The sequence below is a fragment of the Phyllobates terribilis genome, unplaced genomic scaffold, assembly GCF_046119375.1.
Source record: "Phyllobates terribilis strain yellow unplaced genomic scaffold, ASM4611937v1 Scaffold_11__3_contigs__length_659146591, whole genome shotgun sequence".
NCBI lineage: Eukaryota > Metazoa > Chordata > Amphibia > Anura > Dendrobatidae > Phyllobates > Phyllobates terribilis.
Window position 1 is genome coordinate 248,757,278 of NW_027362771.1, and position 13,138 is coordinate 248,770,415.

A 13,138-nucleotide genomic window follows, 5' to 3' on the forward strand; every position below is an offset into this window, starting at 1 on the left:
GCTTACATTCAGATTCCTTAGCTTCTCTTTATCAGCACGCCCTGTCTTCAGTTCGTCTGATTCTGATCCTTGTTAGTACCTCTGCTTCCTCTCAGTTCGTCTGCAGAATAGATGAGTCCTCAGTCTAGAGGTCTTTTCTGCTTCTCGTGACAAATTAGTGGATTTCCTGACACGTGAACAACAGCTGTTCAGCTCATCTCTTCTCTCCCCCCTATGTTCAAAAAGGAAATTCACTTAAAAAACAAAAAATCAGGACTGGCTGACTCACCAAATGTTAAATAATACTCTTTTCTGCATTATTTTCTCTACTGAGGACTTCTCAAAGTATCAATATCATGATATTCTTATAAAAAAATGTATCGATTTATTCTTGGATTGTCCATTAAAAAGAATCAAATTTCAGCAGGTACATACAATAATTAGTTATTAAGTAAATGTCCATTTGTCCATAATTAGCTTAATTGTTGAGATTCACCCATCTTTCCTGGGATCCTGGCTGGTAAATCACGTCTTTGTCCAGAACGTGTCCGGCCTACATGTCAGCTGCTTTTCAGCATGCAGATCCTTCTTCTGTGTCCTGTGGGGTGGGAAGAGCGAGAGAGCCCCCCGCCTCCAACGATGGGTTTTTATAGACCGTTCATATGGCACCTGTTCTCTGCCTATGGTAGTGAACTAAAAATACACACACAAATGACGCATGTCAACTAGAAGCGATGGCTGATGCAATCCTTGTGCAATGTATAGAACTCAGAATTAAGAATAAAATGAATATCCATAATTAATTATTTAACAGGAGGTCAGAGTGGTTTAACAAGACGGTTTTAATGTCCCTTGGAAGAGACGTGGAGGTCATAGTGGTTTAACAAGATGGTTATAATGCCCCTTGGAAGAGACATGGAGGTCACAGTAGCTTAACAAGACTGTTTTAATGCCCCTTGGAAGAGACGTGGAGGTCACAATAGCTTAACAAGACGGTTTTAATGCCCCTTAGAAGAGACGTGAAGGTCAGAGTAGTTTAACAAGATGGTTTTAATGCCCCTTGGAAGAGACATGGAGGTCAGAGTGGTTTAACAAGACAGTTTTAATGCCCCTTGGTAGAGACATGGAGGTCAGAGTGGTTTAACAAGATGGTTTTAATGCCCCTTGGAAGAGATGTGGAGGTCAAAGTGGTTTAACAAGTTGGTTTTAATGCCCCGTTGGAAGAGACGTGGAGGTCAGAGTAGATTAAAAAGACGGATTTAATGCCCCTTGGAAGAGACATGGAGGTCACAGTAGCTTAACAAGATGGTTTTAATGCCCTGTAGAAGAGACGTGGAGGTCACAGTAACTTAACAAGACGGTTTTAATGCCCCTTAGAAGAGACGTGGAGGTCAGAGTGGTTTAACAAGACGGTTTTAATGCCCCTTGGAAGAGACGTGGAGGTCAGAGTGGTTTAACAAGATGGTTTTAATGCCCCTTGGAAGAGACGTGGAGGTCACAGTAGCTTAACAAGACCGTTTTAATGCCCCCTGGAAGAGGCGTGGAGGTCATAGTGGTTTAACAAGATGGTTTTAATGCCCCTTGGAAGAGATATGGAGGTCACAGTAGCTTAACAAGACTGTTTTAATGCCCCTTGGAAGAGACGTGGAGGTCACAATAGCTTAACAAGAAGGTTTTAATGCCCCTTGGAAGAGACGTGGAGGTCAGAGTGGTTTAACAAGATGGTTTTAATGCCCCCTGGAAGAGGCGTGGAGGTCATAGTGGTTTAACAAGATGGTTTTAATGCCCCTTGGAAGAGACATGGAGGTCAGAGTGGTTTAACAAGACGGTTTTAATGCCCCTTGGAAGAGACGTGAAGGTCAGAGTGGTTTAACAAGATGGTTTTAATGCCCCTTGGAAGAGACGTGGAGGTCAGAGTGGTTTAACAAGACGGTTTTAATGCCCCTTGGAAGAGACGTGGAGGTCATAGTGGTTTAACAAGATGCTTTTAATGCACCTTGGAAGAGACGTGGAGGTCAGAGTGGTTTAAAAAGACGGTTTTAATGCCCCTTGGAAGAGACGTGGAGGTCAGAGTGGTTTAACAAGACGGTTTTAATGCCCCTTGGAAGAGACGTGGAGGTCAAAGTGGTTTAACAAGACCGTTTTAATGCCCCTTGGAAGAGACGTGGAGGTCACAGTAGCTTAACAAGACGGCTTTAATGCCCCTTGGAAGAGACGTGGAGGTCACAGTAGTTTAACAAGACGGTTTTAATGCCCCTTGGAAGAGACGTGGAGGTCACAGTAGCTTAACAAGACTGTTTTAATGCCCCTTGGAAGAGACGTGGATGTCAGAGTGGTTTAACAAGATGGTTTTAATGCCCCTTGGAAGAGACGTGTAGGTCAGAATGGTTTAACAAGACACTTTTAATGCCCCTTGGAAGAGACATTGTTATGCACACTCCCGGGCTGACTGGCGTTTGCGTGATTTAGTGATTCCACTGTGCCATGAACCGGAGAGTGCCTGGAGGGGTGTAACTAAGTATCAACCCGATCCGACCAAGGTCGCACAACGGCTAATGATGCCGTGCATCAGGGAGGAACCGAGCAGATGGACCAGGTGCTACTCCAGGCCAAACCCCGGACACGGCTGTTGACCCACTCCGGGGAATGCAGGAGCATGCTGGTTAGGCTGGCACACAGACTGGTGGGTATTGGCAGGCACGGCTGGCATGCAGACAGGTGGGCACTGGCATGCACGGCTGGAGTGCAGACAGGAGGATACTGGCAGGCATGGCTGGTTTGCAGACAGGAGGGTACTGACAAGTACGGCTGGCGTGCAGACGAGGAGGTACTAGCAGGTTGGAGCACAGGCTAGATAGGGTCCACTACAGACTGGGATTCAGGAACAGAACCGCAGATGCGGTATACAAGCAGAGCAGGCAGGAACCGCCAGTGCGGTGAGCAAGGCAGTGCAGGCAGGAACTGCCAGAGCGGTGAGCAAGGCAGAGCAGGCAGTAACCACCAGAGCTGTGAGCAAGGCAGAGCAGGCAGGAACCGCCGGAGCGGTGAGCAAGGCAGAGCAGGCAGGAACCCGCTGGAGCGGTGAGCAAGGCTGAGCAGGAAGAAACTGCCGGAGCAGTGAGCAAGGCAAAGCAGAGAGGAACCGCCGGAGCGGTGAGCAAGGCAGAGCAGTCAGAACCGCTGGAGCGGTGAGCAAGGCAGAGCAGGAAGGAACCACCGGAGCGGTGAGCAAGGCAGAGCAGAGCAAAACCGCCGGAGCAGTGAACAAGGCAGAGTAGAGAGGACAGGACTCTTTTCACACTGAACAGACTGGAATGGACCAGCAGAACCAGATACACACAAGGTACTTGCAATGAAGTAGCGAGTGGACTCTAAACTTACAACAGAAGTACAGGGACATCGAGTAGGAGTTAGGTGCAGGTTCAGAGACTGCAGGAAAAGGGAAGGTATGAACACAGAGACAAACAGGCTAGGAGAGTGTTCAGACAGGAACTGACATTGCAACAAGATACAGGAGAGAGTCTGGGTATATGGCCCCCAGAGAGGCGGACAAACTGGCTAGGAGAGTGTTCAGACAGGAACTGACACTGCAACAAGATACTGGAGTGAGTCTGGGTATATGGCCCCCAGAGAGTTGGACAAACAGGCTAGGAGATAGTTCAGACAGGCCTGGGAATACAGCCCCCAGGTTGGTGGACAGGCAAGAAACAGAACGGGACGGGACCTTGGACATCAGAGGCAAGGAGCCCTCTGAAGGTAAGAGTTACTCAGGTACCAGCTTCAGGGTGGAGCTGGCTTAAATATCCAGTGACAGACAGAAATAGGCTGGAGACGCATTAGGGGTGTGCCCACAGCAGCTACAAGAAACAGGACGTAACCGGGCCACCGCCCTAAGCAGTCAGGACAGGGACAAGCAGACAGCAAGAACAGAAGCCAGGCTGGCAGACTGGACTGAAAATTAAGTTTGCTATCTTACATAGTGGGAGATGGTGCACTATGCAAGTACGCCGCCAGGTATGTTACAGTACTCCCCCCCCTTATGCCCCCTCTTCTTCAAGCCTGCAAGAGTCATCTGAAGAGAATTTGGAGGCCAATCCTTCTCTTCAAGAGGATTACCTCTTCTGTCCATTAGAGGAAACGAAACTGGTCTCATCATCTTGGTAACTAGGATGCTTCCTCCCATCGTGCCATCCTCAGCAACAGATGAAGTGGGTGAAGTACCAGGAACAGCACACAGAAAAGTCTCCATTTGTTATCAGGTAGCACCCTGGTGGATTCAGGAGACAACTGGAGGTCCTCCGCCTGGTTGGAGGGGTGCAGAGATTCAGGGGTAACCACCGCCTTGACGTTCACTTTGCCAAGCTTACTGGATGCAGTGGGCGGCGTACCAGGTACCGGGTATAGGAAAGTCTCTCTCCGTTTAACAGGTAGCACCCCGGGGAATTCAGGAGACAACTGGAGGTCCACCGCCTGGTTGGAGGGGTGCAGAGACTCGGGGGTAATTACCGCCTTGATGGACGTAGGACCAAATTTATTAGAGATGGGGGGTCCTTGCTTTGGGACCATCTTAAGTCTGGTTTCAGAGATGACATGTCTGTGAGGCGGGACGGTACCTGAAGCCAGATCATTGGTACAATCGTCGAGACTGTGTGGGGACATTGCCTCCGCTTCTCTTCCTTCGGAGACTTCAGCGCACAGCGAGTGAGCGACTAGCAGATCTGGTGAAGAAGAAGAAGAAACTGCTGACTGTCCTGAAGATATGGGGACTGGACACCCCTTGTACCTTAGCAGTCCCCAGGGTACACCATACAGGGTCTCCAGACCTGAGCGGGCACTAGATCTCTCGGCTCTGGACGACTTGTGGGTAAACCAGTCAGCACCTGAAATGTAAGCTTCTTCATGTGTAATGCTCCAATCTGGAGCTTAATTTGTACAAACATATTTTGACTGTTTCTGAGTAGGGCTCGTACTTCCGCTGACAATGCCCAAACCGGCTTCTGTAGTTTTCGGACGGGAATCAAACACTGACTCTTCAAGGCTTTAAGCCCGAAACTTCCGGTTAAACCGAGGCTTTTACTTGCCACGGAGACAGTCATGGTCATCTGTGGAGAGGAAACACTAAGGCCAAGGGCAGCCTCTCCTACAGTCCTAATGTCTTGGGATTCTCCAACCCTCTCTGGGCAAAGACCGTCCGGGGGTCCCAAACAACCGCAGCGGGACCGCAATCCAATTTTGTGACTGAGTTCCGGCCTCTGCTTCGCCTGACGAGCATGGTCAACCTTCATGGATTCAGTGCGGGTAGCTGCTTCTGCAGGCTGGGGAACAAGAGGTTTTTGGGAGGACAGAACCTGGCATGATGGTTTGCCTCTACGCCTTGCACGTCTGGACTGCCTCTTGAGGTTGGGAAGAGAAGTATTCTGCGGAGCGTAGTCATTCTGTGTGGATTCTGGGTGGGCAGCAGTCTTTTCGGGCTGGAGAACTGGTGAGCTACCCACACACATTACCCATCGGGGCTGCTCCGGGATACTGGGAAGGGAAGCTTTAGCAGAGGCTTCAGGATTAGGGTCATCGAAGACCAATAGAAAAGCCACCAGGAAGGCCTGCAGGTCAAAGAAGATAGAATCCCATGCTTCCCATAGGGGGGTGATCCATTTCAAGGCATCACCTGCTAGGTAGGACATCATAAATGCCACTTTAACCCGATCAGTAGGAAAATAGTGAGGATAGAACTTGAAATGTAGCATGCATTGCTCCACAAACGCACGACTTCGTTTTGGATCCCCATAGTACCATGGCGGATCCGCAGGAACGAGTGCTGACAGCTCCATTTGGACTGGTGCGTACATCGCCTGGACATCAGCTTGCGAAAAAAAAATTTCTTGGTGCACGTATTCGCCAGACAAAGATTCAAATGTCTCTGAGAGCGAAGGGCCGTGGGGCTCAACGGGAACCAGGGCCTGAGCAAACTGTTATGCACACACCCGGGCTGACTGGTGTGTGCGTGATTTAGTGATTCCACTGTGCCATGAACCGGAGAGTGCCTGGAGGGGCGTAACTAAGTATCAACCCGATCCGACCAAGGTCGCACGATGGCTAACGACGCCGTGCACCAGGGAGGAACTGAGCAGAGGGACCAGGTGCTACTCCAGGCCAGACCCCGGACACGGCTGTTGACCCACACCGGGGAATACAGGAACAGGCAGGTTAGGCTGGCACACAGACAGGTGGGTATTGGCAGGCATGGCTGGCATGCAGACAGGTGGGCACTGGCAGGCACAGCGGGAGTGCAGACAGGAGGATACTGGCAGGCACGGCTGGTTTGCAAACAGGAGGGTACTGACAAGTACGGCTGGCGTGCAGACGGGGAGGTACTATCAGGTTGGAGCACAGGCTGCATAGAGTCCAGTACAGACTGGGATTCAGGAACAGAACCGCAGATGCGGTAGACAAGCAGAGCAGAGAGGTACCGCCGGAGCAGTGAGCAAGCATAGCAGGGAGAAACCGCCAGAGCGGTGAGCAAGGCAGAGCAGGCAGGAATCGCCGGAGCGGTGAGCAAGGCAGAGCAGGTAGGAACCGCTGGAGCGGTGAGCAAGTCAGAGCAGGCAGGAACCGCCGGAGCGGTGAGCAAGGCAGAGCGGAGAGGAACCGCCGGAGCGGTGAGCAAGGCTGAGCAGGAAGGAACCGCCGGAGCGGTGAGCAAGGCAGAACAGAGAGTAACCGCCGGAGCGGTGAGCAAGGCAGAGCAGGAAGGAACCGCCGGAGCGGTGAGCAAGGCAGAGCAGGAAGGAACCACCGGAGCGGTGAGCAAGGCAGAGCTGGAAGGAACCACTGGAGCGGTGAGCAAGGCTGAGCAGGAAGGAACCGCCAGAGCGGTGAGCAAGGCAGAGCAGGAAGGAACCGCCGGAGCGGTGAGCAAGCTAGAGCAGGCAGGAACCGCCGGAGTGGTGAGCAAGGCAGAGCAGGAAGGAACTGCCGGAGCGGTGAGCAAGGCAGAGCAGAAAGGAACCGCCGGAGCGGTGAGCAGGGAAGAGCAGGAAGGAACTGCCAGAGCAGTGAGCAAGGCAGAGCAGGAAGGAACCGCCAGAGCGGTGAGCAAGGCAGAGCAGAGCGAAACTGCCGGAGCAGTGAACAAGGCAGAGCAGAGAGGACAAGGCTCTGTTCTCACTGAACAGACTGGAAGGGACAAGCAGAACCAGATACACACAAGGTACTTGCAATGAAGTAGCAAGTGGACTCTAAATTTACAATAGTAGTACAGGGACATCGAGTAGGAGTTAGGTGCAGGTTCAGAGACTGCAGGAAAAGGGAAGGTATGGACACAGAGACAAACAGGCTAGGAGAGTGTTCAGACAGGAACTGACACTGCAACAAGATACAGGAGCGAGTCTGGGTATACAGCCCCCAGAGAGGAGGACAAACAGGCTAGGAGATAGTTCAGACAGGCCTGGGAATACAGCCCCCAGGTTGGCGGACAGGCAAGAAACAGAACGGGACGGGACCTGGCACATCAGAGGCAAGGAGCCCTCTGAAGGTAAGAGTTGCTCAGGCACCAGCTTGAGGGTGGAGCTGGTTTAAATATCCAGGGACAGACAGCAATAGGCTGGAGACACATTAGGGGTGGGCCCACAGCAGCTACAAGTAACAGGAAGTAACTGGGCCGCCGCCCTAACCACACTGCTTCTTCTTGCCTGTTGGGGTACTCTGCCTCCCTCCCCCTGTGTGCTGCTGGCCTCGCTCTGCGTGTCCTACTGCCACGTTGGGTCAGTTACTAGATCATCCACCACCTCCTCCTCTTCCACTTCCGCACCTCGATCCTTCTCCTCACTTCGTGGCAATTGAGTCTCGTCGTCGTCCACCTCTTTTGACTAATTGCCAGCGTCGCCTTCCTGTGGCCGTGGCTGTTCAAATATTTGGCCATTGCTTCATGGGATCTCCCCTTCCACCGAGGGGCACAAATATGGAAATGCTCCAGTGAACAGCTCTTCAGAGTGTCCAACTGTGGGATCAGTTGCTGTCTGACGACACTCGGCATGGTGGGTGATAGGAGCATCAGGGTGAGGAGGAGTATGCGGTCGAGACCCATGGCTTCTAACACTTGACTGTGTGGAAGACAGACCGGAGGTGGTGGTGCCCAGGTGACTGGAAGTATTATCTGCTATCCAATTAATAACCTGTTCACACTGATCAGTTCGAAATACTGGTGCTGTTGTGTGCTTCCCTAGTAATTCGGTCAAGAACTGGGAGTGAGAAGATGTGGCTGTTAGTTGTGACACATTTTCACCTTGGCCACGGCCCCGTCCTCTGCACACACCATCACCAGAACGTCCAGTTCCACGTCCCTTGCCATGCGCTTTGCCCATTGTAAATGAAGTAAAATAGCTTACACTCGCACTATCAATGGCAAAAGGGTAATAGAAAGGAGATTTGAACCGTGAAAGAGGAAAACCACAGTTCTAGTTATCTGGCCTACACCAGACTCTTTTAAACAGATATATTTGTGTCTGAACAGTCATCGAGACGCTCAAAAAATTTTTTTTATGCAAAAAGGTGGATTACACCCAGATTTCAACCGTGGAACTGCAAAACCACAGTTCTAGTTATCTGGCCTACACCAGACTCTTTTAAACAGATAAATTTGTGTCTGAAAAGTCAGCGAGACACTCAAAATGTTTTTTTTTTTTATGCAAAAAAGTGGATAATACAGAGATTTGAACCGTGGAACTGCAAAACCACAGTTTTAGTTATCTGGCCTACACCAGACTCTTTTAAACAGATATATTTGTGTCTGAACAGTCAGCAAGACACTCAATATGTTTTTTTTAATGCAAAAAAGGCGATAATGTAGAGATTTGAACCGTGGAACTGCAAAACCACAGTTCTAGTTATTTGGCCTACACCAGACTCTTGTAAACAGATGTATTTGTATCTGAACAGTCAGTGAGACACTCAAAATGTTTTTTTTATGCAAAAAGGGCAAAAAAGAGGATAATACAGAGATTTGAACCATGGAACTGCAAAACCACTCTTCTCGTTATCTGGCCTACACCAGACTCTTTTAGACAGATATATTTGTGTCTGAACAGTCAGCGAGACACTCAAAATGTTTTTTTTTATACAAAAAGGTGGATTACACCCAGATTTGAACCGTGGAACTGCAAAACCACAGTTCTAGTTATCTGGCCTACACCAGACTCTTTTAAACATATATATTTGTGTCTGATGTTACACTCGCACCCGGACTGACTGGCGTGAGCGTGATTAGTGATCCCACTGTACCATGAACTGAGGAGTGCCTGGAGGGGCATAACTAAGTATCAACCCGATCCGACCACGGTCGCATGGTGGCTTAGTTGACTCCATGGACCAAGAAGGAACCGAGCAGAGGGACCAGGTGCGACTCCGAGTCAGACCCCGGTCACAGTTGCTGACCCACCCCGGGGAATGCAGGAACAGGCAGGTCCAACTGGCATACAGGCAGGTGGGTATTGGCAAGTACGGCTGGTATGCAGACAGGTGGGCACTGGCAAGCATGGCTGGTATGCAGACAGGTGGGCACTGGCAAGCACGGCTGGTATGCAGACAGGTGGGCACTGGCAAGCACGGCTGGTATGCAGACAGGTGGGCACTGGCAAGCACGGCTGCTATGCAGACAGATGGGCACTGGCAAGCACGGCTGGTATGCAGACAGGGAGATACTGGCAAGCACGGCTGGAGTGCAGACAGGGAGGTACTAGCAGGTTGTTGCGAAGGCTGGATAGGGTCCAGTACAGACTAAGAGAAAGGTACAGAGCCGCAGATGCGGTAGACAAGGAGAGTAAAGCGAAACCACCGGAGCGGAGGACAAGGCAGAGCAGAGAGGAACTGCTGGTGCGATTAGCAAGCAGAGCGGAGCGAAAACCGCAGGTGCGGTGGGCAAGGCAGAGCAGAGCGGAACCGTCGGAGCGGTAGACAAGGCAGAGCAGAGAGAAACCGCAGGTGCAGTGGACAGGGCAGGGCAGAGCAGAGCGGAACCGCCGGAGCGGTGGGCAAGGCAGAGCAGAGAGAAGCCACCGGAGTGGTGGGCAAGGCAGAGCAGAGAGAAGCTGCCGGAGCGGTGGGCAAGTCAGAGCAGAGAGAAGCTGCCGGAGCGGTGTGCGAGTCAGACCAGAGAGAAGCCGACGGAGCGGTGGGTAAGTCAGAGCAGAGAGAAGCCCCCGGAGCAGTGGGTAAGTCAGAGCAGAGAGAAGCCGCTGGAGCGGTAGGTAAGGCAGAGCAGAGAGAAACCGCCGGAGCAGTGGGCAAGACAGAGCAGAGCAGAACCGCAGGTGCGGTGGACAAGGCAGAGAGGACAGGGCTCTGTTCACATGGAACAGACTGGAAAATACAGGAAGATACGGAGGAAGGGAAAAGGGACAAGCAGAACCAGATACACACAAGGTACTTCCTATGAAGTAGCGAGTGGACACAAAACTCACAAACAGAAGCACAAAGACAACGAGTTGGAGTTAGGTGCAGGTTCAGATACTGCAGGAAAAGGGAAGGTACGGACATAGAGACAAGCAGGTAACAGGCTAGGATACAGTTCAGACAGGAACTGCTACTGCAATGGATGTTATGAACTGCTACAAACACTAAGGAAAGATAGGAAAACTGTCCCTACAATAGGACTAAGCTGATTCCCTACGATGCAGCGGGGGACCTGTTCCTTGTGAACAGACCCGCCAAAGTCCTCGGCTAGTCTGAACGCAGACCTATAGATATAAGGAAGGGGTCCCTACAAGAACTAAGGACTGGGATATAGTTGGACACCTCCTAGCAGATATTGTAGCAGAGCAAAGACAAACAAACAGAAGTACTAGTGGTCAAAAGACCAAGCAAACAACAGAGTAAGGTACAAGGCACCTGGCTAGCTTAAGAGTAAATGTAACACTGAAGTCCAGCAAGGCCAGGAGGGCAGAGCTGGATTAAATAGGAAAAAAGTCATGTGACCAGCAAAATAGAAAAAACTAACAGGAGGGTTCTAACAATGGATACAAGAACGAGCCTGGGTATACAGCCCTAGAGTGGCGGAAAAGACTAGAAGTCAGAGATAACAGGACAGGACCTTGCAATACAGTTGCAAAGACAAACTGAGTGAAGGTGTTGCTCAGGCACCTCCTACTGGGTGGAGGGGGTTTAAATATCCAGAGACTCACAGAAATAGGCTGGAGACGCATTAGGGGTGCGCCCACAGTAGCCATAAGAATCAGGAAGTGACCGGGCCGCCGCCCTAAGCAGTCAGTCAAGAGAAATGCACATAGCATGAACTGGAGCAGGGATTGCAGACTGGACTGACAGGTAAGATTGCGGTCTTGCATAGTGGGAGGTGGTGCACTATGCAAGCATGCCGCCAGGGTTGTAACATCTGAACAGTCAGCGAGACACTCAAAATGTTTTTTTTAATGCAAAAAAGTGGATAATACAGAGATTTGAACCGTGGAACTGCAAAACCACAGTTCTAGTTATCTGGCCTACACCAGACTCTTTTAAACAGATATATTTGTGTCTGAACAGTCAGCGAGACACTCAAAATGTTTTTTCTATGCAAAAAAGTGGATAATACAGAGATTTGAACCGTGGAACTGCAAAACCACAGTTCTAGTTATCTGGCCTACACCAGACTCTTTTAAACAGACATAGTTGTATCTGAACAGTCAGAGAGACACTCAAAATGTTTTTTTTTTTGCAAAAAAGTGGATAATACAGAGATTTGAACCGTGGAACTACAAAACCACACTTCTCGTTATCTGGCCTACACCAGACTCTTTTAAACAGATATATTTGTGTCTGAACAGTCAGCGAGACACTCAAAATGTTTTTTTTATGCAAAAAGGTGGATTACACCCAGATTTGAACCGTGGAACTGCAAAACCACAGTTCTAGTTATCTGGCCTACACCAGACTCTTTTAAACAGATAAATTTGTATCTGAAAAGTCAGCGAGACACTCAGAATGTTTTTTTTATGCAAAAAAGGCAAAAAAGTGGATAATACAGTGACTTGAACCATGGAACTGCAAAACCACAGTTCTAGTTATCTGGCCTACACCAGACTCTTTTAAACAGATATATTTGTGTCTGAACAGTCAGTGAGACACTCAAAATGTTTTTTTTGATGCAAAAAGGTGGATTACACCCAGATTTGAACCGTGGAACTGCAAAACCACAGTTGTAGTTATCTGGCCTACACCAGACTCTTTTAAACAGATATATTTGTGTCTGAACAGTCAGCGGGACACTCAAAATGTTTTTTTTATGGAAAAAAGGCAAAAAAGTGGATAATACAGTGATTTGAACCGTGGAACTGCAAAACCACAGTTCTAGTTATCTGGCCTACACCAGACTCTTTTAAACAGATATATTTGTGTCTGAACAGTCAGCGAGACACTCAAAATGTTTTTTTTTATGCAAAAAAAGTGGATAATACAAAGATTTGAACCGTGGAACTGCAAAACCACAGTTCTAGTCATCTGGCCTACACCAGACTCTTTTAAACAGATATATTTGTGTCTGAACATTCAGCGAGACACTCAAAATGTTTTTATTATGCAAAAAAGTGGATAATACAGAGATTTGAGCCGTGGAACTACAAAACTACAGTTCTAGTTATCTGGCCTACACCAGACTCTTTTAAACAGATATATTTGTGTCTGAATACTCACAGACACACTCAATTTTTTTTTGGGGGGGGGGATACCAAAAGGTTAATAAGACGGGTATTTGTACAGTCTGACTGAGGGAAAAAAAAAAAAAGAGGATTTAGATGGAAAAAAAAGGATTTTTCCTGGCCCCTGAGACCTGGGGCTAAGTCTAGCAATTTGAGCAGTGGTAGCATACAGGACTGTAATGCAGTGTTTGTTGGTATAACCACTGCGTCTCCTATACAGCCTGCCTGCCTGATATCTGGGATGGATATTAGTCCTGAGAAGGACTGTTTGTTTGATTTGGCAGGCTTTAGAGACCCTACACTACCTATTTCGCACTATATATCTCTCCCTAACTCAGCAGCACTGACCCTACACTGTCTGATCCCGGGCGACTGTGTCCAAGATGGCGGCGCCCGGTTTTAAATACTCGAGGTGACGCTGTGCGGCCAGCCAATCACTGTAATGCCCACAACCAACATGGCTGTGGCATTACAGT